Here is a 20656-nt window from a genome sequence, read left to right as displayed (position 1 = left end):
AGTGTCCATGCAATAAAATATACGTCGGGAGAACTAAAAGATGTTTACAGGATAGAATCAAGGAACATCTTGACAACATAAACAAGGGCTTTAACGGACACCCACTATCGAGACTTTTTTTTAGATAAACGTAAACGGTCCTGTCAAGGGGTTTCCTATTATGGCATACAAGCAGTCCCAAAAAATCCTAGAAGAGGCAACTATATAAAAGCCATGTCACGTGTAGAATCCAAATGGATCTACATTTTGGACAGTTTAGTGCCAAGAGGCTTAAATCACAATATTGAAATTTATACGTTTTAACCAAACCCCTTTTTTTCTATATAGCAAGTGTGCCAATTGATACCACGTCGATCTCTTGTTTATAGCAATATTTGAATTTACTGCCTATCGGTATTAATTCTTTGAGGCAGAACATGGTAATTGAACTTATTTTACAATTAAATTATTTAATATAGGTGCATTTACCATGTTTATATCCGAAGGTGCTATGGGATTCACTTGGGAATAGTGTTGAGCGATACCATCCGATACCCTAAAATATCGGATCGGATGGTATCGGCCCGATACGAAAAAAGTATCGGGTATCGCCGATTCCGATACCGGAAGACCCATTCAAGTCTATGGGACTTCTGGTATCGGAATAAGAAAAACCCTTTTCTGTCCTTGTACAGCCTCTCGGGGGTGTGTACGGACCTGCTGGGGGTCTGTGCCGACTGCCTGGTGGTCTGTGTCGACCGCCGGGGGTCTGTACCGGCCTGCCGGGGGGCTGTGCCGGCCTGCCGGTGGTCTGTACTGACTGTCCGGGGGTCTGTACCGGCCTGCCGGGGGGCTGTGCTGGCCTGCCGGGGGGCTGTGCCGGCCTGCCGGGGGGCTGTACCGACTGTCCGGGGGTCTGTACCGGCCTGCCTGGGGGCTGTGCCGGCCTGCCGGTGGTCTGTACCGACTGTCCGGGGGTCTGTGCAGGCTGCGGTGGTCTGTGCAGGCATTGCTGTGTGAGAAATTTCCCACGCAGCTTTTGCCATAAATTGAGACTAGGGACTTTTTTTTACAGTGGCGGAGGAATACAGTGCGGAAGGATACCTACCTCCCATCATTGGATTCCTGGAGCCCGTAGAGAACGGTAGCATCAGCTGATGCTGCTGTTCTCCACGCAAGATCGTCGTGGGACACTCGTGGACTTCTGCGGATCAGGGGTAAGTATATTGGTGGTTTGTTATTTTAATATTTATTCCACAGATGACAATGGCTTCGGGGAACAAAGTGACAAGTGATGGTGAGTATGTACTCTATGTTATATGTACTGTATGTCTATATGTATGTATTGTATGAATGTATTGTATGCAGTACATATGTATGTTGCATGCATGTAGTATATATGTAGTATATATGTAGTATGCATGTTGCATGCATGTGGTATATATGTAGTATGTATGTAGTATGTATGTTGCATGTAGTATAAATGTAGTATATATGTACGTTGCATGCATGTAGTATATATGTGGAATATATGTAGTATACATGTTGCATGCATGTGGTATATACAGTTGTGGCCAAAAGTATTGACACCCCTTCAATTCTGTCAGATAATATTCAGTTTCTTCCTGAAAATGATTGCAAACACAAATTCTTTGGTATTATTTTCTTCATTTAATTTGTCTTTAATGAAAAAACACAAAAAGAATTGTCCTGAAGTCAAATTGGATATAATTCCACACCAAACATAAAAAAGAGGGTGGACAAAAGTATTGGCACTGTTCGAAAAATCATGTGATGCTTCTCTAATTTGTGTAATTAACAGCACCTGTAACTTACCTGTGGCACCTAACAGGTGTTGGCAATAACTAAATCACACTTTCAGCCAGTTGACATGGATTAAAGTTGACTCAACCTCTGTCCTGTGTCCTTGTGTGTACCCCATTGAGCATGGAGAAAAGAAAGAAGACCAAAGAACTGTCTGAGGACTTGAGAAACCAAATTGTGAGGAAGCATGAGCAATCTCAAGGCTACAAGTCCATCTCCAAAGACCTGAATGTTCCTGTGTACCGTGCGCAGTGTCATCAAGAAGTTTAAAGCCCATGGCACTGTGGCTAACCTCCCTAGATGTGGATGGTAAAGAAAAATTGACAAGAGATTTCAGCGCAAGATTGTGCAGATGTTGGATAAAGAACCTCGACTAACATCCAAACAAGTTCAAGCTGCCCTGCAGTCTGAGGGTACAACAGTGTCAACCCGTACTATCCGTCGGCGTCTGAATGAAAAGGGACTGTATGGTAGGAGACCCAGGAAGACCCCACTTCTTACCCCGAGACATAAAAAAGCCAGGCTGGAGTCTGCCAAACCTTACCTGAAAAAGCCTAAAACGTTTTGGAAGAATGTTCTCTGGTCAGATGAGACAAAAGTAGAGCTTTTTGGGCAAAGGCATCAACATAGAGTTTACAGGAGAAAAAAGAGGCATTCAAAGAAAAGAACACGGTCCCTACAGTCAAACATGGCGGAGGTTCCCTGATGTTTTGGGGTTGCTTTGCTGCCTCTGGCACTGGACTGCTTGACCGTGTGCATGGCATTATGAAGTCAGAAAACTACCAACAAATTTTGCAGCATAATGTAGGGCCCAGTGTGAGAAAGCTGGGTCTCTCTCAGAGGTCATGGGTCTTCCAGACGGACAATGACCCAAAACACACTTCAAAAAGCACTAGAAAATGGTTTGAGAGAAAGCACTGGAGACTTCTAAGGTGGCCAGCAATGAGTCCAGACCTGAATCCCATAGAACACCTGTGGAGAGATCTAAAAATGGCAGTTTGGATAAGGCACCCTTCAAATATCAGGGACCTGGAGCAGTTTGCCAAAGAAGAATGGTCTAAAATTCCAGCAGAGCATTGTAAGAAACTCATTGATGGTTACCGGAAGCGGTTGGTGGCAGTTATTTTGGCTAAAGGTTGTGCAACCAAGTATTAGGCTGAGGGTGCCAATACTTTTGTCTGGCCCATTTTTGGAGTTTTGTGTGAAATGATCAATGTTTTGCTTTTTGCTTCATTCTCTTTTGTGTTTTTTCATTTAAGACAAATTAAATGAAGATAATAATACCAAAAAATTTGTGTTTGCAATCATTTTCAGGAAGAAACTGAGTATTATGTGACAGAATTGCAGGGGTGTCAATACTTTTGGCCACAACTGTATGTAGTATGTATGTATGTTGCATGCATGTAGTATATATGTAGTATATATGTAGTATGCATGTTGCATGCATGTGGTATATGTAGTATGTATGTAATATGTATGTTGCATATAGTATATACTGTATGTATGTTGCATGCATGTAGTATATATGTGGTATATATGTAGTATGCATGTTGCATGCATGTAGTATATATGTTGTATATATGTATGTTGCATGCATGTAGTATATATGTTGTATATATGTATGTTGCATGCATGTGGTATATATGTAGTATGCATGTAGTATATATGTGGTATATATGTAGTATGTATGTATGTTGCATGCATGTAGTATATATGTAGTATGCATGTTGCATGTATATAGTATATATGTAGTATATATGTTGCATGTAGTATATATGTAGTATATATGTATGTTGCATGCATGTAGTATATATGTGGTATATATGTAGTATGCATGTTGCATGCATGTAGTATATATGTTGTATATATGTATGTTGCATGCATGTGGTATATATGTAGTATGCATGTAGTATATATGTAGTATGTATGTAGTATGTATGTATGTTGCAAGCATGTGGTATATATGTAGTATGCATGTAGTATATATGTGGTATATATGCAGTATGCATGTTGCATGCATGTAGTATATATGTTGTATATATGTATGTTGCATGCATGTGGTATATATGTAGTATGCATGTAGTATATATGTAGTATGTATGTAGTATGTATGTTGCATGTAGTATATATGTAGTATATATGTATGTTGCATGCATGTAGTATATATGTAGTATATATGTATGTTGCATGCATGTAGTACATATGTAGTATATATGTAGTATGTATGTTGCATGTAGTATATATGTTGCATATATGTATGTTGCATGCATGTGGTATATATGTAGTATGCATGTAGTATATATGTGGAATATATGTAGTATGCATGTTGCATGCATGTGGTATATATGTAGTATGTATGTATGTTGCATTCATGTAGTATATATGTAGTATGCATGTTGCATGTAGTATATATGTAGTATATATGTATGTTGCATGCATGTAGTATATATGTGGTATATATGTAGTATGCATGTGGTATATATGTAGTTGCATGCATGTAGTATATATGTAGTATGTAGCATGTATGTAGTATGTATGTTGCATGTATGTTGCATGTATGTAGCATGTATGTAGTATGTATGTAGCATGTAGTATGTATTATTTTTTTTTTTTACATTCAACACATGAGCCGGATGATGGGACAACTACTGTCCCATCATTGGCTAATGTGTCAATCACCGTCATGGTAGCAGGCATCGCCCGATGGGACTTGTAGTCCCATCGGACGATGCCTGCACAGACCCCCGCAGCTTGCACAGACCCCCGGACAGTCGGCACAGATCACCGGCAGGCCGGTACAGACCCCGGCAGTCCGCACAGACCCTCGGGCAGTCGGCACAGACCCCAGGGCAGTCGGAACAGACCCCTGGGCAGGCCGGTACAGACCCCCGGGCAGTCGGCACAGACCCCCCGGAAGGCCCGAACTCATGGCGCATCATGATGCGCACAGACCGCGCATCATGATGACGTCATTTCGGCAGCCAATCAGAGCCACAACAGTGGCTCATTGCATTATGGGAACTTCTGATTCCGATATCCGATATTGAAAAAAATATCGGTGCTCGGTATCGGAATTCCGATACAGCGAATATCGGCCGATACCCGATATTTGCAGTATCGGAATGCTCAACACTACTTGGGAATTACAGTTGTGGCCAAAAGTATTGACACCCCTGCAATTCTGTCATATAATACTTAGTTTCTTCCTGAAAATGATTGCAAAAACAAATTCTTTGGTATTATTATCTTAATTTAATTTGTCATAAATGAAAAAACACAAAAGAGAATGAAGCAAAAAGCAAAACATTGATCATTTCACACAAAACTCCAAAAATGGGCCAGACAAAAGTATTGGCACCCTCAGCCTAATACTTGGTTGCACAACCTTTAGCCAAAATAACTGCGACCAACCGCTTCCGGTAACCATCAATAAGTTTCTTACAATGCTCTGCTGGAATTTTAGACCATTCTTCTTTGGCAAACTGCTCCAGGTCCCTGATATTTGAAAGGTGCCTTCTCCAAACTGCCATTTTTAGATCTCTCCACAGGTGTTCTATGGGATTCAGGTCTGGACTCATTGCTGGCCACCTTAGAAGTCTCCAATGCTTTCTCTCAAACCATTTTCTAGTGCTTTTTGAAGTGTGTTTTGGGTCATTGTCCTGCTGGAAGACCCATGATGACCTCTGAGGGAGACCCAGCTTTCTCACACTGGGCCCTACATTATGCTGCAAAATTTGTTGGTAGTCTTCAGACTTCAAAATGCCATGCACACGGTCAAGCAGTCCAGTGCCAGAGGCAGCAAAGCAACCACAAAACATCAGGGAACCTCCACCATGTTTGACTGAAGGGACCGTGTTCTTTTCTTTGAATGCCTCTTTTCTTCTCCTGTAAACTCTATGTTGATGCCTTTGCCCAAAAAGCTCTACTTTTGTCTCATCTGACCAGAGAACATTCTTCCAAATCATTTTAGGCATTTCAGGTAAGTTTTGGTAAACTCCAGCCTGGCTTTTTTATGTCTCGGGAGAAGTGGGGTCTTCCTGGGTCTCCTACCATACAGTCCCTTTTCATTCAGATGCCGACGGATAGTACGGGTTGACACTGTTGTACTCTTGGACTGCAGGGCAGCTTGAACTTGTTTGGATGTTAGTCGATGTTCTTTATCCAACATCCGCACAATCTTGCGTTGAAATCTCTTGTCAATTTTTCTTTTCCGTCCACATCTAGGGAGGTTAGCCACAGTGCCATGGGCTTTAAACTTCTTGATGACACTGCGCACGGTAGACACAGGAACATTCAGGTCTTTGGAGATGGACTTGTAGCCTTGAGATTGCTCATGCTTCCTCACAATTTGCTTTCTCAAGTCCTCAGACAGTTCTTTGGTCTTCTTTCTTTTCTCCATGCTCAATGGGGTACACACAAGGACACAGGACAGAGGTTGAGTCAACTTTAATCCATGTCAACTGGCTGCAAGTGTGATTTAGTTATTGCCAACACCTGTTAGGTGCCACAGGTAAGTTACAGGTGCTGTTAATTACACAAATTAGAGAAGCATCACATGATTTTTCGAACAGTGCCAATACTTTTGTCCACCCTCTTTTTTATGTTTGGTGTGGAATTATATCCAATTTGGCTTTAGGACAATTCTATTTGTGTTTTTTCATTTAAGACAAATTAAATGAAGATGATACCAAATAATTTGTGTTTGCAATCATTATCAGGAAGAAACTGAGTATTATCTGACAGAATTGCAGGGGTGTCAATACTTTTGGCCACAACTGTAATTCCCAGTGTTAGTTAAATGTTAACTTTCAGATAAAGTAGACACTATGTTGGGTCTATTTTATTTGTTTTACCAGCTTTTACTAAGTCTGTAGTAGGGATACTATTAATTTAATAAAAAAATTTTTTTTGTTGATACAGCTATCTTAACCTCATCATGACCCAGCCTTTGACCTTAATGACCTGGCAATTTTTTGCAATTCTGACCAGTGTCCCTTTATGAGATAATAACTCAGGAACGCTTCAACGCATCCTAGCGATTCTGAGATTTTTTAGTAACATATTGGGCTTCATGTTAGTGGTAAATTTAGGTCGATAATTTTTGCGCTTATTTGTGAAAAAAATAGAAATTTGGCGAAAATTTTGAAAATTTTGCAATTTTCAAATTTTGAATTTTTATTCTGTTAAACCAGAGAGGCATGTGACACAAAATAGTTAATAAATAACATTTCCTACATGTCTACTTTACATCAGCACAATTTTGGAAACAAAATTTTTTTTTGTTAGGGCGTTATAAGAGTTAAAAGTTGACCAGCATTTTCTCATTTTTACAACAAAATTTACAAAACCATTTTTTTAGGGACCACCTCACATTTGAAGTCACTTTGAGGGGTCTATATGGCAGAAAATACCCAAAAGTGACACCATTCTAAAAACTGCACCCTTCAAGCCACTCAAAACTACATTCAAGAAGATTATTAACCCTTCAGGTGCTTCACAGGAACTAAAGCAACGTGGAAGAAAAAAATGGACATTTTAATTTTTCCAACAAAAATTTTCTTTTAGCATCAATTTTTTCATTTTCACGTGGGTAACAGGATAAAATGGATCATAAAATTTGTTGGGAAATTTCTCCTGAGTACACGGATACCTCATATGTGGTCATAAACCACTGTTTGGCGCACGGCAGGGCTCAGAAGGGAAGGAGCGCCATTTGACTTTTTGAATGGAAAATATGCTGGAATATTTAGCGGTTGCCGTGTCGCGTTTGGAGAGCCCCTGTGCGCCTAAACATTGGAGCTCCCCCACAAGTGACCCCATTTTGGAAGCTAGACCCTCCAAGGAACTTATCTAGATTCATAATGAGCAATTTGAACCCCCAGGTGCTTCACAAATTGATCCGTAAAAAAAAAGTAGTTTTTTTTCACAAAAATTTTCTTTTAACCTCAGTTTTTTCATTTTCACATGGGCAACATGATAAAATGAATCCTAAAATGTGTTGGGCAATTTATCCTGAGTGCACCGATACCTCATATGTGGTCATAAACAACTGTTTGTGCGCACGGAAGGGCTCAGAAGAGAAGGAGCGCAATTTGACTTTTTGAATGTAAAATTAGCTCCAATCGTTAACGGACACCATGTCGTGCCTAAACTTTGGAGCTCCACCACAAATGACCCCATTTTGGAAACTAGACCCCCTAAGGAGCTTATCTAGCTGTGTGGTGAGCACATTGAACCACCAAGTGCTTAACAGAAGTGAACCGTGAAAATAAAAAATATTTTTTTCCCTCAAAAAATGATTTTTAGCCCACTATTTTTTATTTTCACAAGGGTAACAGGATAAATTGGACCCCAAAAGTTGTTGTTCAGTTTGTCCTGAGTACGCTGGTACCCCATATGTGGGGGGGACCACTGTTTAGGTACATGTTGGGGCTCGGAAGGGAAGTAGTGACGTTTTGAAATGTCGACTTGATGGAATGGTCTGCGGGCGTCATGTTACATTTGCAGAGCCCCTGATGTACCTAAACAGTGGAAACCCCCCACAAGTGGCCCCATTTTGGAAACTAGACCACCCAAGGAACTAATCTAGATGTGTGGTGAGCACGTTGAACCCCCAAGTGCTTCACAGAACTTTATAACGCAGAGCCGTGAAAATAAAAAATAATTTTTTTCTCCACAAAAATTATTTTTTTAGCCCCCAATTTTTAATTTTCCCAAGGGTAACAGGAGAAATTAGACCCCCAAATTTCTTGTGCAATTTTTCCTGAGTACACTGATACCCCATATGTGGGGGTAAACCACTGTTTGGGTACACGTCGGGGCTCGGAATTGAGGCAGCACTGTCCAACTTTTTGAACGCAAAATTGGCTGGAATAAATAGTGGCGCCATGTCATGTTTGGAGACCCCCTGATGTGCCTAAACAGTGGAAACCCCTCAATTCTATCTCCAACCCTAACCCCAACATACCCCTAACCCTAATCACAACCCTAATCATAACCCCAACACACCCCTAACCCTAATCCCAACTCTAACCCTGAGCACAAACCTAACCCTAATCCCAACCCCAACCCACCCCTAACCCTAACCCTAGCCCTATTTCTAACCCTAACCCTATTTCTAACCCTAATTGAAAAATAAAAATATTTTATTATTTGTCCCTATGGGGGTGATAAGGGGGGTGGTAATTTAGTTTTCTTTTTCTTTTGATCACTCTGAGAGTTTATCACAGTGATCAAAATAAAAAAAAAATGAATCTGCCACCAGGAAATGCCGGCGGGCGCGCTACGCCCTCCATTTTCCAATATGGCGGCGCCCGTGGACGGCCGGACGGTGGGACACCGGGACGGCCAGAGGGGGTTAGTGAGTATCGTGGGGGGGATCGGAAGGTGAGTGGAGCGGAGGGAAGGGGGAGGGGGGCAGATTGTGACAGCGGCGGCCGGTCGCCGCTGTCAGTCGGTGGCGGCGGCCGATCGGCGCCGTCAGTCAGCGGGGGGTTAACTTTGTGTCTCCAGCCATGTCCGATGCCATTTCAGTATCGGCCATGGCTGGATTGTAATATTTCATCAATTTTAATTGATGAAATATTACTATCGCTCTGATTGGCTGTTTCACTTTTAACAGCCAATCAGAGTGATCGTAGCCACGTGGGGGCGAAGCCACTCCCCCTGTGGTGAAGAACAAAGCCCCCTGTATCTGTGGGTCGGGTGACCTTTCTTTGACCCCGGTCACCCGACCCGCAGGGGGGCTTTGAAGTCATGACACAGGGTATGTGTCATGAGTCGGATTGGCACCGACTTTCATGACGCATACACTGCGTCACAGGTCGTTGAAGGGGTTATATTTTATTGGAAAATAGGGGGGGAAGCCAGCACTGCTTAAGGTTAGAACGCATAAATTGGAGTGCATATGCACATAATGTCTAGCTGTATTCAAAAATGAGATATTTAGCAAAAAAATTGATCAATTCAATTGAGCCACCCCGCCGCGCCAAGGCAATCTCATATGGGGGGTCCTACTCTATATATTTTTAATAAATGCTGTGAAATTACAGCCTCCTAAATACATTTAGAGCATGACCACATCAAGTGCAATCTGTACCTGAACATTACTGGATCGTTCCCATGAAGCCAGATGGAGCAAGTGCAGATGAAGGCCAACCAGGTCTGAACATAGACATATCAGGAATGGCCTCCACACATTGCCTGACCAGCAAACATAGATGAAGGGCGATGTTGGCCCAGACACAGGTGCACAATTAAATAAAGCTTGGGGCAGGGTGGGGCTGCAGTGTGTGTGCACAGCAGCCTAATCCATCACAATGAACACAGAAAAATTATGGCGGACATAACCAAGCGTGCACGGCAACAGTGGTGGTGAGCCACAAACCAACAACAAGAAAATGGGGGGGGAAGCCAGCACTGCTTAAGGTTAGAACGCATAAATTGGAGTGCATATGCACATAATGTCTAGCTGTATTCAAAAATGAGATATTTAGCAAAAAAATTGATCAATTCAATTGAGCCACCCCACCGCGCCAAGGCAATCTCATATGGGGGGTCCTACTCTATATATATTTAATAAATGCTGTGCCATTACGGCCTCCTAAATACATTTAGAGCATGACCACATCAAGTGCAATCTGTACCTGAACATTGCTGGATCGCTCCCATGAAGCCAGATGGAGCAAGTGCAGATGAAGGCCAACCAGGTCTGAACATAGACATATCAGGAATGGCCTCCACACATTGCCTGACCAGCAAACATAGATGAAGGGCGATGTTGGCCCAGACACAGGTGCACAATTAAATAAAGCTTGGGGCAGGGTGGGGCTGCCGTGTGTATGCACAGCAGCCTAATCCATCACAATGAACACAGAAAAATTATGGCGGACATAACCAAGCGTGCACGGCAACAGTGGTGGTGAGCCACAAACCAACAACAAAAAAATAGGGGGGGAAGCCAGCACTGCTTAAGGTTAGAACGCATAAATTGGAGTGCATATGCACATAATGTCTAGCTGTATTCAAAAATGAGATATTTAGCAAAAAAATTGATCAATTCAATTGAGCCACCCCACCGCGCCAAGGCAATCTCATATGGGGGGTCCTACTCTATATATATTTAATAAATGCTGTGCCATTACGGCCTCCTAAATACATTTAGAGCATGACCACATCAAGTGCAATCTGTACCTGAACATTGCTGGATCGCTCCCATGAAGCCAGATGGAGCAAGTGCAGATGAAGGCCAACCAGGTCTGAACATAGACATATCAGGAATGGCCTCCACACATTGCCTGACCAGCAAACATAGATGAAGGGCGATGTTGGCCCAGACATTTAATTGTGCACCTGTGTCTGGAAATCTTAACAACACAACTAGCAGTAGCAGTGGAGCGTTCCTACATTGCCCTAGATGCTTCATCACAGCCGAAGGACTAACTAAGCCTAAAGACAGAAAGGTGAAATCTAAACTGCCCCGGAGCAGATCCCCAAAGGAATAGACAGCCCCCAAACATATATTGTCGGTGAGACAAGATGAAGTACAAACACAGACAGAAGATAGACTGAGCAAATGATGGGGCCCACACTGACTAGATAGGACAGGACAGAAAAGAACAGGACAGAAAAGGCACTGTCTGCAATCATGCAGAAACCCTAACAATTCCAACACAACTGATGTACAAAAATACTGAGGTTTGCACAAACCTCACTCCCACTATATCAGCACTCAGGTGTGAACTGGTGGCTAGCAACAGGCTAATACAGCAGGGGACTGAGCAAACAAACACAAGATGCAAAAATACAGGGCAGGAGCCAGCAGCCCCTGGGGGAGCAAGCTGACCCCTGACAGCAAGGCAAAATCAGTTGCAAAGGTTTAGCAAATGACACGCAGCAGAAAAATGCAGGATCAGGCAGGAGACAGAAATCCTCAATAAGCAAAGAAAGGAGTATCACCGGCAGCCACTGAGAGAAGTCTGCTCTCTTATGTAGCCCCAGTCACTACCCCCACTCCTCCAATTATCTTCTACAGCTGTTGGGTTAACATCATGTTGACCAGCTCCACTACCAGCAGTATCCACCAGAGGGAGCTTTGCCTCAAAAGTCAGATTAAGTGAGTTCACAATAGCAAACACTTTGATCCCAGTTGTTCATTCAGCTCCATAACCCAGCATCCTGTCCAGTGAGCTTTCTATGGTCATTCGCATTAATCAGTAAGTACTGGGAATTTTCAGTCAGCAGTATTACTGGCAATTGTATTCATTTCTGTATATGATTTACACTACTATCATTTTCATCAGCAGTGTCTACCAAACAGATGAAATCCATATTTGTTTCCTGTTATACACGCTACATTAGCTCAATCACGGAGTATTTATTTTTTCTTTTAATCTCAGTATGGCGCTGTGACTCGTTAGCACGTTTATAGTCCAAAATGTTTCACAGGAACTGGCAGAGAGTCTGTTGTTTTCACCAGCTGCTTCTGAGATTTATCTTACATCCATTTCTGAGTGGTAAGCGCCAGTGTGTATTACTTTATTATAAATTATAATCCGCCACTGTGCACCCACTAACTATAAATAGCCACTTTTCCCGTTTAATATATAAATTAATTAGCACCTGTACTCTTTCCCCCAATTCATTACCAGACACTTCATCCTAACATCCCCCACTATGTACCTCCTGCTCTAACCCTAACCCCGATTCATTATATTTACATGCTCCTCCCGCCTCAATTCATTGTCATGTCTTTTTCTCCCACCCTCTATTCATTATCAACTGCTATACCCCACATTCAATACATCATTTACTCCCCCACTCTCAAAATTCATTATTTGTTCTCCCCATAGATCATCATTTTCTCTCCCCAGCCCCCACCTTCAATTAAATTCCTGTGCCCCATCACTCACACTGAATTCATCATTTGCAGTCCCCCTTCCTCTCCTGCACTTCATCATTTGCAGTCCCCCACTTTAATTTTACATCCCCTTACTTCATCCATTGCAGTCCCCTGTCACCGCCTCACTTCATCTGCAGTGCCTCTTCATCATTTGCAACCCCCATCCCCCTTCCATTTCATCATATGCAGTCCTCCCTCAGACACACTTCATGTGCAGCCCCACTCCCCCTTCATCATGTGCAGTCCCCCTTACCCCCACTTCATGTGCAGCCCCACTCCCCCTTCATTATGTGCAGTCCCCCATTACCCCCCAGTCATCATGTGCAGTCACTAGTGTTGAGCATTCCGATACCGCAAGTATCGGGTATCGGCCGATACTTGCTGTATCGGAATTCCGATACCGACTTCCGATATTTTTTCAATATCGGAAGTCGGCATCGGAATCGGAAGTTCAAAGTTGATTGACAGCCTGACGTCATCATGATGCGCGGTGTGTGCGCATCATGATGCGCCGTCATTTCGGGCCTTCCGGGGGTCTCTGCCGGCCTGCCGGGGGGCTGTGCCGGCCTGCCGGGGGGCTGTGTGGACTGCCCGGGGTCTGTACCGGCCTGCCAGGGGGCTGTGCCGGCCTGCCGGTGGTCTGTGCACCCTGTGGGGGTCTGTACCGGCCTGCCGGGGGGCTGTGCCGGCCTGCCGGTGGTCTGTGCACCCTGTGGGGGTCTGTACCGGCCTGCCGGGGGGCTGTGCCGGCCTGCCGGTGGTCTGTGCACCCTGTGGGGGTCTGTGCCGGCCTGCCGGGGGGCTGTGCCGGCCTGCCGGGGGGCTGTGCTGATGTCCGGGGGTCTGTGCAAGCATCGTCCGATGGGACTACAAGTCCCATCTGGCGATGCCTGCTACCATGACAGTGATTGACACATTAGCCAATGATGGGACAGTAGTAGTCCCATCATCCGGCTAATGTGTTAAATGTTAAAAAAAAAAAAAAAAAAATACTACATACATACTACATGCATGCTACATACATACTACATGCTACATACATACTACATACATACTACATACAGACTACATACATACCACATATATACTACATACATACTACATACATACTACATACATAACACATATATACTACATACATACTACATACATACTACATACATAATACATATACACTACATGCATGCTACATACATACTACATGCTACATACATACTACATATATACTACATACATACTACATACATACTACATGCATGCTACATACATACTACATGCTACATACATACTACATATATACTACATGCATGCTACATACATACTACATGCTACATACATACTACATATATACTACATACATACTACATACATACTACATGCATGCTACATACATACTACATGCTACATACATACTACATATATACTACATGCATGCTACATACATACTACATGCTACATACATACTACATATATACTACATACATACTACATATATGCTACATACATACTACATATATACTACATGCATGCTACATACATACTGCATGCTACATACATACTACATGCTACATACATACTACATATATGCTACATACATACTACATTTATACTACATGCATGCTACATACATACTGCATGCTACATACATACTACATGCTACATACATACCACATATATACTACATACATACTACATGCATGCTACATGCTACATACATACCACATACATACTACATACATACTACATGCTACATACATACTACATATATACTACATGCATGCTACATACATACTGCATGCTACATGCATGCTACATACATGCTACATACATACCACATATATACTACATACATACTACATACAATACATTCATACAATACATACATAGACATACAGTACATATAACATAGAGTAACATACTTACCAATACTTGTCACATTGTTCCCCGAAGCCAGACACAGGTGGGAAATTCCCACGCAGCAATGGCATAAAGTGAGACTAGGGACTTTTTTTTTTTTTTTTAAGTGGCGGAGGAATACAGTGCGGAAGGATACCTACCTTCCGTCATTGGATTCCTGCAGCCCGTAGAGAACGGCAGCAACAGCTGATGCTGCAGTTCTCTACCCAAGATCGTCGTGGGACACACTCGTGGACTGCTTCGGATCGTGGGTGAGTATTTTTGTGGTTTGTTATGTTAATATTTATTCCGTAAAAGACAATGGCTTCGGGGAACAATGTGACAAGTATTGGTAAGTATGTTACTCTATGTTATATGTACTGTATGTCTATGTATGTATTGTATGAATGCATTGTATGTAGTATGTATGTAGTATATATGTGGTATGTATGTAGTATGTATGTAGTATGTATGTAGCATGCATGTAGCATGCAGTATGTATGTAGCATGCATGTAGTATATATGTAGTATGTATGTAGCATGTAGTATGTATGTAGCATGCATGTAGTATATATGTAGTATGTATGTAGCATGTAGAATGTATGTAGTATGTATGTAGAATGTATGTGGTATGTATGTAGCATGTAGCATGCATGTAGTATGTATGTAGTATATATGTGGTATGTATGTAGCATGTAGTATGTATGTAGCATGCAGTATGTATGTAGCATGCATGTAGTATATATGTAGTATGTATGTAGCATATATGTAGTATGTATGTAGCATGTAGTATGTATGTAGCATGCAGTATGTATGTAGCATGCATGTAGTATATATGTAGTATGTATGTAGCATATATGTAGTATGTATGTAGTATGTATGTAGCATGCATGTAGTATATATGTAGTATGTATGTAGCATATATGTAGTATGTATGTAGCATGTAGTATATATGTAGTATGCATGTTGCATGCATGTAGTATATATGTAGTATGCATTTTGCATGCATGTAGTATATATGTAGTATGTATGTTGCATGTAGTATATATGTAGTATGTATGTTGCATGTAGTATATATGTAGTATGCATGTTGCATGCATGTAGTATATATGTAGTATGTATGTTGCATGTAGTATATATGTAGTATGTATGTTGCATGTAGTATATATGTAGTATGAATGTAGCATGTATGTAGTATGTAGTATGAATGTAGCATGTATGTAGTATGCATGTTGTATGTATGTAGCATGTAATTTTTTTTTTTTTTTTACATTCAACACATTAGCCGGATGATGGGACTACTACTGTCCCATCATTGGCTAATGTGTCAATCACTGTCATGGTAGCAGGCATCGCCCGATGGGACTTGTAGTCCCATCGGACGATGCCTGCACAGACCCCCGAAGCCTGCACAGCCCCCCGGCAGGCCGGCACAGACCACCGGAGCCTGCACAGCCCCCCGGCAGGCCGGCACAGCCCCCCGGAGCCTGCACAGCCCCCAGGCAGGCCGGCACAGCCCCCCGGCAGGCCGGCACAGACCACCGGAGCCTGCACAGATCCCCTGGCAGGCCGGCACAGCCCCCCGAAAGGCCCGTACAGACCCCAGAGAGGCTGTACGAGGGAAAAACAGGATTTTTCTTATTCCGATACCGGAAGTCCCATAGACTTGAATGGGACTTCCGGTATCGGAATCGGCGATACCGATACTTTTTTTTTAAGATCGGCCGATCCATTCCGATCCGATACTTTGAAGTATCGGACGGTATCGCTCAACTCTAGCAGTCACTCTTACCCCTACTTCATGTGCAGTCCCCCTTACCGACCAATTCATCATGTGCAGTCCCCATTACCCCCCAATTCATTATGTGCAGTCCCCCTTACCCCCACTTCATCATGTGCAGTCCCCCTTACCTACCACTTCAACATGTGCAGCCCCACTCCCCCATTTCATCATGTGCAGCCCCACTCCATCATGTACAGCCCCACTCCCCCCACTTCATGATGTGCAGCCCCACTCCATCATGTGCAGTCCCCCTTACACCCCCCACTTCATCACTTGCAGTTACCCGCACCATCTCACCCAATGAATTCATTTTCTTTAAAAAAAAAAAAGGTTTCCATACGTACCTCGGCGTGATACACTGTGATGCAGGTGGCTGTGTCTGCTGTCGACCTTGTCACAGTACAGTGCCGTGCACAATTTGCTGTGCAGCCGGCCCTGTACAGGTGCTGGGGGAGCGGCCCGGGGGGGTCATTTGCATCTCTGCTACCCAGCCCAGCCTGCCTCTGCTGTTGACTTGTATTGATTAAGATTATTGTACTTGCTTTTACACATGTAAAGCACCATGGAATAAATGGTGCTATATTAATAAGTAATAATAATGATAATTATTGCATTAGCATATTTTTATAAACACATAAGAGTGTGGGCATTGCACTATTGGTTTCAATCGGCATTAATCAATGTACAATACAAACTGGATTACAAAGCACATCATTTTCACAGGATTCTTGGAGAGGAAATAAAATGTTGAGGCTGATTATTATAAAGATGTCCATACACCTTCAATAGCTGTCAACCTAAGGCTTGTGTGACCAACAGTCGTCTCTCTTGACCCCCTTAAAGAGAATGTCCACTACCCTAATGCAAAAGGGTTTTATCAATAAAAAAAGTTAATTTTGAAGTTGATTTAATCAATATACTGTATCTTATTATAATAAGTTCCACAATTGGATGTGTATGAATAAAATGTTCCTGTGCTGAGATAATCTTATAAATGTGCCCCTGCAGTGTACTGTGTAATGGCTGTGTCTCACCGTACAGGGGCATGTTATGATCATACCACAGCTCCTGGGCAGGGGAGGAAGCAAAAGAAAGTATACAGACAGGAGAGCACGGGATCACAGCTGATTCTTTTGTGAGGTAAAACATTTCCCTGCCTGTTTCTAAAAAACATTTTACCTCACAGAAAGAAAATCAACTTTAAAATTAACTTTATTCGCGGGAAAACCCTTTTGAGTTATGGTAGTGGACAGTCTCTTTACCATTATTTATTTAAAGATTTCTACTTGGGAACATCATGATGGTGAAAAAAAATTGATTTCAATAGTTTTGGTTTTAGTTTTAAAGTGTGTAAGGAATTTCAAGCACCTATGTGGTGCGAGCACATACCGAGCCCATGTTGATCTGGACTCAAGGTGAAGTGCTGCAGGGCAAAACAGTGCCACTAGCTGAGCCACCATTACTCATGAATATGGAACTCCTGTAACTTTAAATAGTGCTATAATCTAAAATAAAGTAATCATTACGTAACCATTCAATGACTTTTAACCACTTTACCCCCAAGGGAGGTTTGCACGTTCATGACCAGGCCAATTTTTACAATTCTGACCACTGTCCCTTTATGAGGTAATAACTCTGGAACGTTCTGACAATGTTTTCTCGTGACATATTGTACTTCATGTTAGTGGTAAAATTTCATTCATATAACTTGCGTTTATTTGTGAAAAAAACGGAAATTTGGAGAAAATTCATGATATGACACGAAAAACTTAATATGTAACATTTCCCACATGTTTACTTTAAATCAGCACAATTTGGGGACCAAATTTTTTTTTGTTAGGAAGTTATAAGGGTTAAAAGTTGACCAGCGATTTCTCATTTTTACAGCGCCATTTTATTTTTAGGGACCACATCACATTTGAAGTCACTTTGAGAGGTCTATATGATAGAAAATACCCAAAAGTGACTTCATTCTAAAAACTGCACCCTTCAAGGTGCTTAAAACCACATTCAAGAAGTTTATTAACTCTTCAGGTGCTGCACAGGAATTTTTTGAATGTTTAAAAAAAATGAACATTTAACTTTGTTCACAAAAACATTACTTCAGGTCCAAGTTTTTTTATTTTACCAAGGGTAACAGGAGAAACTGGACTGCAAAAGTTATTGTACAATTTGTCCTGAGTACGCTGATACCTGATATGTGGGGGGAACCACTGTTTTGACGCATGGCAGAGCTCAGAAGGGAAGGAGCGCCGTTTGACTTTTTCAATGCAAAATTGGCTGGAATTCAGATTGGACGCCATGTCATGTTTGGAGAGCCCCTGATGTGCCTAAACAGTGGAAACCCCCAACAAGTGACCCCATTTTGGAAATTAGACCCCCAAGGAACTTATCTAGATATGTGGTGAGAACTTTGAACCCCCAAGGGCTTCACAGAAGTTTATAACGTACAGCCGTACAATTAAAAAATCATATTTTTTCCAAAAAATGATCTTTTCACCTCCAATTTTTATTTTCCCAAGGGTAACATGACCCCAAAAGTTATTGTGCAATTTGTCCTGAGTACACTGATACCCAATATGTGGGGGTTAATGACTATTTGGGTGCATGGCAGTGCTCGGAAGGGAAGCAGCGCCATTTGACTTTTTTGGCTGGAATTGAGATTGGATGCCATGTTGGGTTTGGAAACCCCTTAAGGGCCTAAACAGTGGAAACCCCTCACAAATGACACCATTTTGGAAACTAGACCCCACAAGGAACTTATCTAGATGTCTAGTGAGAACTTTGAACCTCCAAGGGCTTCACAGAAGATAAAAAAGCCTGGGCGTGAAAATAAAAAAATCATATTTTTTCCACAAACATGATCTTTTAGTCCCCTTTTTTTATTTTCCCAAGGGTAACAAGAAATTGGACCCCAAAAGTTGTTGTCAAATTTATCCTCAGTACGCTGATATCCCATAAGTGGGGGAGCCACTGTTTGGGCACATGGCAGAGCTTGGAAGGGTATGAGCACCATTTGACTTTTTCAATGCACAATTAGCTGGAATTGAGATCAGACGCCATGTTGCATTTGGAGAACACCTGATGTGCCTAAACAGTGGAAACCCCCCAATTCTAACTCCATCTCTAACCCCAACACACCCCTAACCCTAATCTCAGCCCTAACCCTAGCCCTAACCCTAGCCCTAGCCCTAACCCTAACCCTAGCCCTAGCCCTAGCCCTAACAGGAAAATGGAAATACCGTATATACTCCTGTATAAGCCGACCGAGATTTTCAGCCCATTATTTTGGGCTGAAAGTCCCCCTCTCGGCTTATACACAAGTCATATACGGTGGTCGGTGGGGGAGGGGGAGTGGGGGGTGTCAGAGACTATACTCCCCCCTCCTGGCATGGTCTCTGCAGCCCCTCTGCTTCCCCCATGATCTCAGTGTCCCAGCTGTTCCTGCATTCAGCGGTCATGTGATACCGCTCATTAAACTCATGAATATGTGCATATTTAATGAGCGGTGCCACGTGACCGTTGAATGCAGGAACAGCTTGGATGCCGACATCATGCTGGAAGCAGGGACGGAAGAGACTGGGCGCCAGGAGGACAGTAAGTATGACGGGGAGGACGGGGAGCTGAGGAATACTTACCACTCCCCGTTCCATCACTGTCTCCAGGTCCTCTGGCTGTGACATTAGCGGAGGGCGCGGTGACGTAGTCAGTGCACGCCCTCTGCTAACGTCACTGCACAGGACCAGGAGACAGCGATGGAACCAATAACGGTAAATATAGCCAGTGCCAGGGGCCTGAGCCTGCAGCTACACCGGCACCTGGCCCCCAGTGACGGAGAGGTGAGTATGTGGTTTTTTTTATAGCAGCAGCGGCAGCAGCAGCACATGGGTGGTATTTATATATGGAACATCTACTTGGGCAACTATTAACCATTGTGCAGCATATGGGGGTGTTTGTACAGTGGGGAAAAAAAGTATTTAGTCAGTCAGCAATAGTGCAAGTTCCACCACTTAAAAAGATGAGAGGCGTCTGTAATTTATATCATAGGTAGACCTCAACTATGGGAGACAAACTGAGAAAAAAAAATCCAGAAAATCACATTGTCTGTTTTTTTTTTCATTTTATTTGCATATTATGGTGGAAAATAAGTATTTGGTCAGAAACAAAATTTCATCTCAATACTTTGTGATATATCCTTTGTTGGCTATGACAGAGGTCAAACGTTTTCTGTAAGTCTTCACAAGGTTGCCACACACTGTTGTTGGTATGTTGGC

Source organism: Dendrobates tinctorius, unplaced genomic scaffold (genome assembly GCF_039654945.1).
Source record: "Dendrobates tinctorius isolate UK_male_01 unplaced genomic scaffold, ASM3965494v1 ptg000125l, whole genome shotgun sequence".
In the NCBI taxonomy this organism is placed as follows: Eukaryota; Metazoa; Chordata; class Amphibia; order Anura; family Dendrobatidae; genus Dendrobates; species Dendrobates tinctorius.
The sequence above is the reverse complement of the archived record's forward strand: the minus strand, read 5'-3'. Positions refer to the sequence as shown.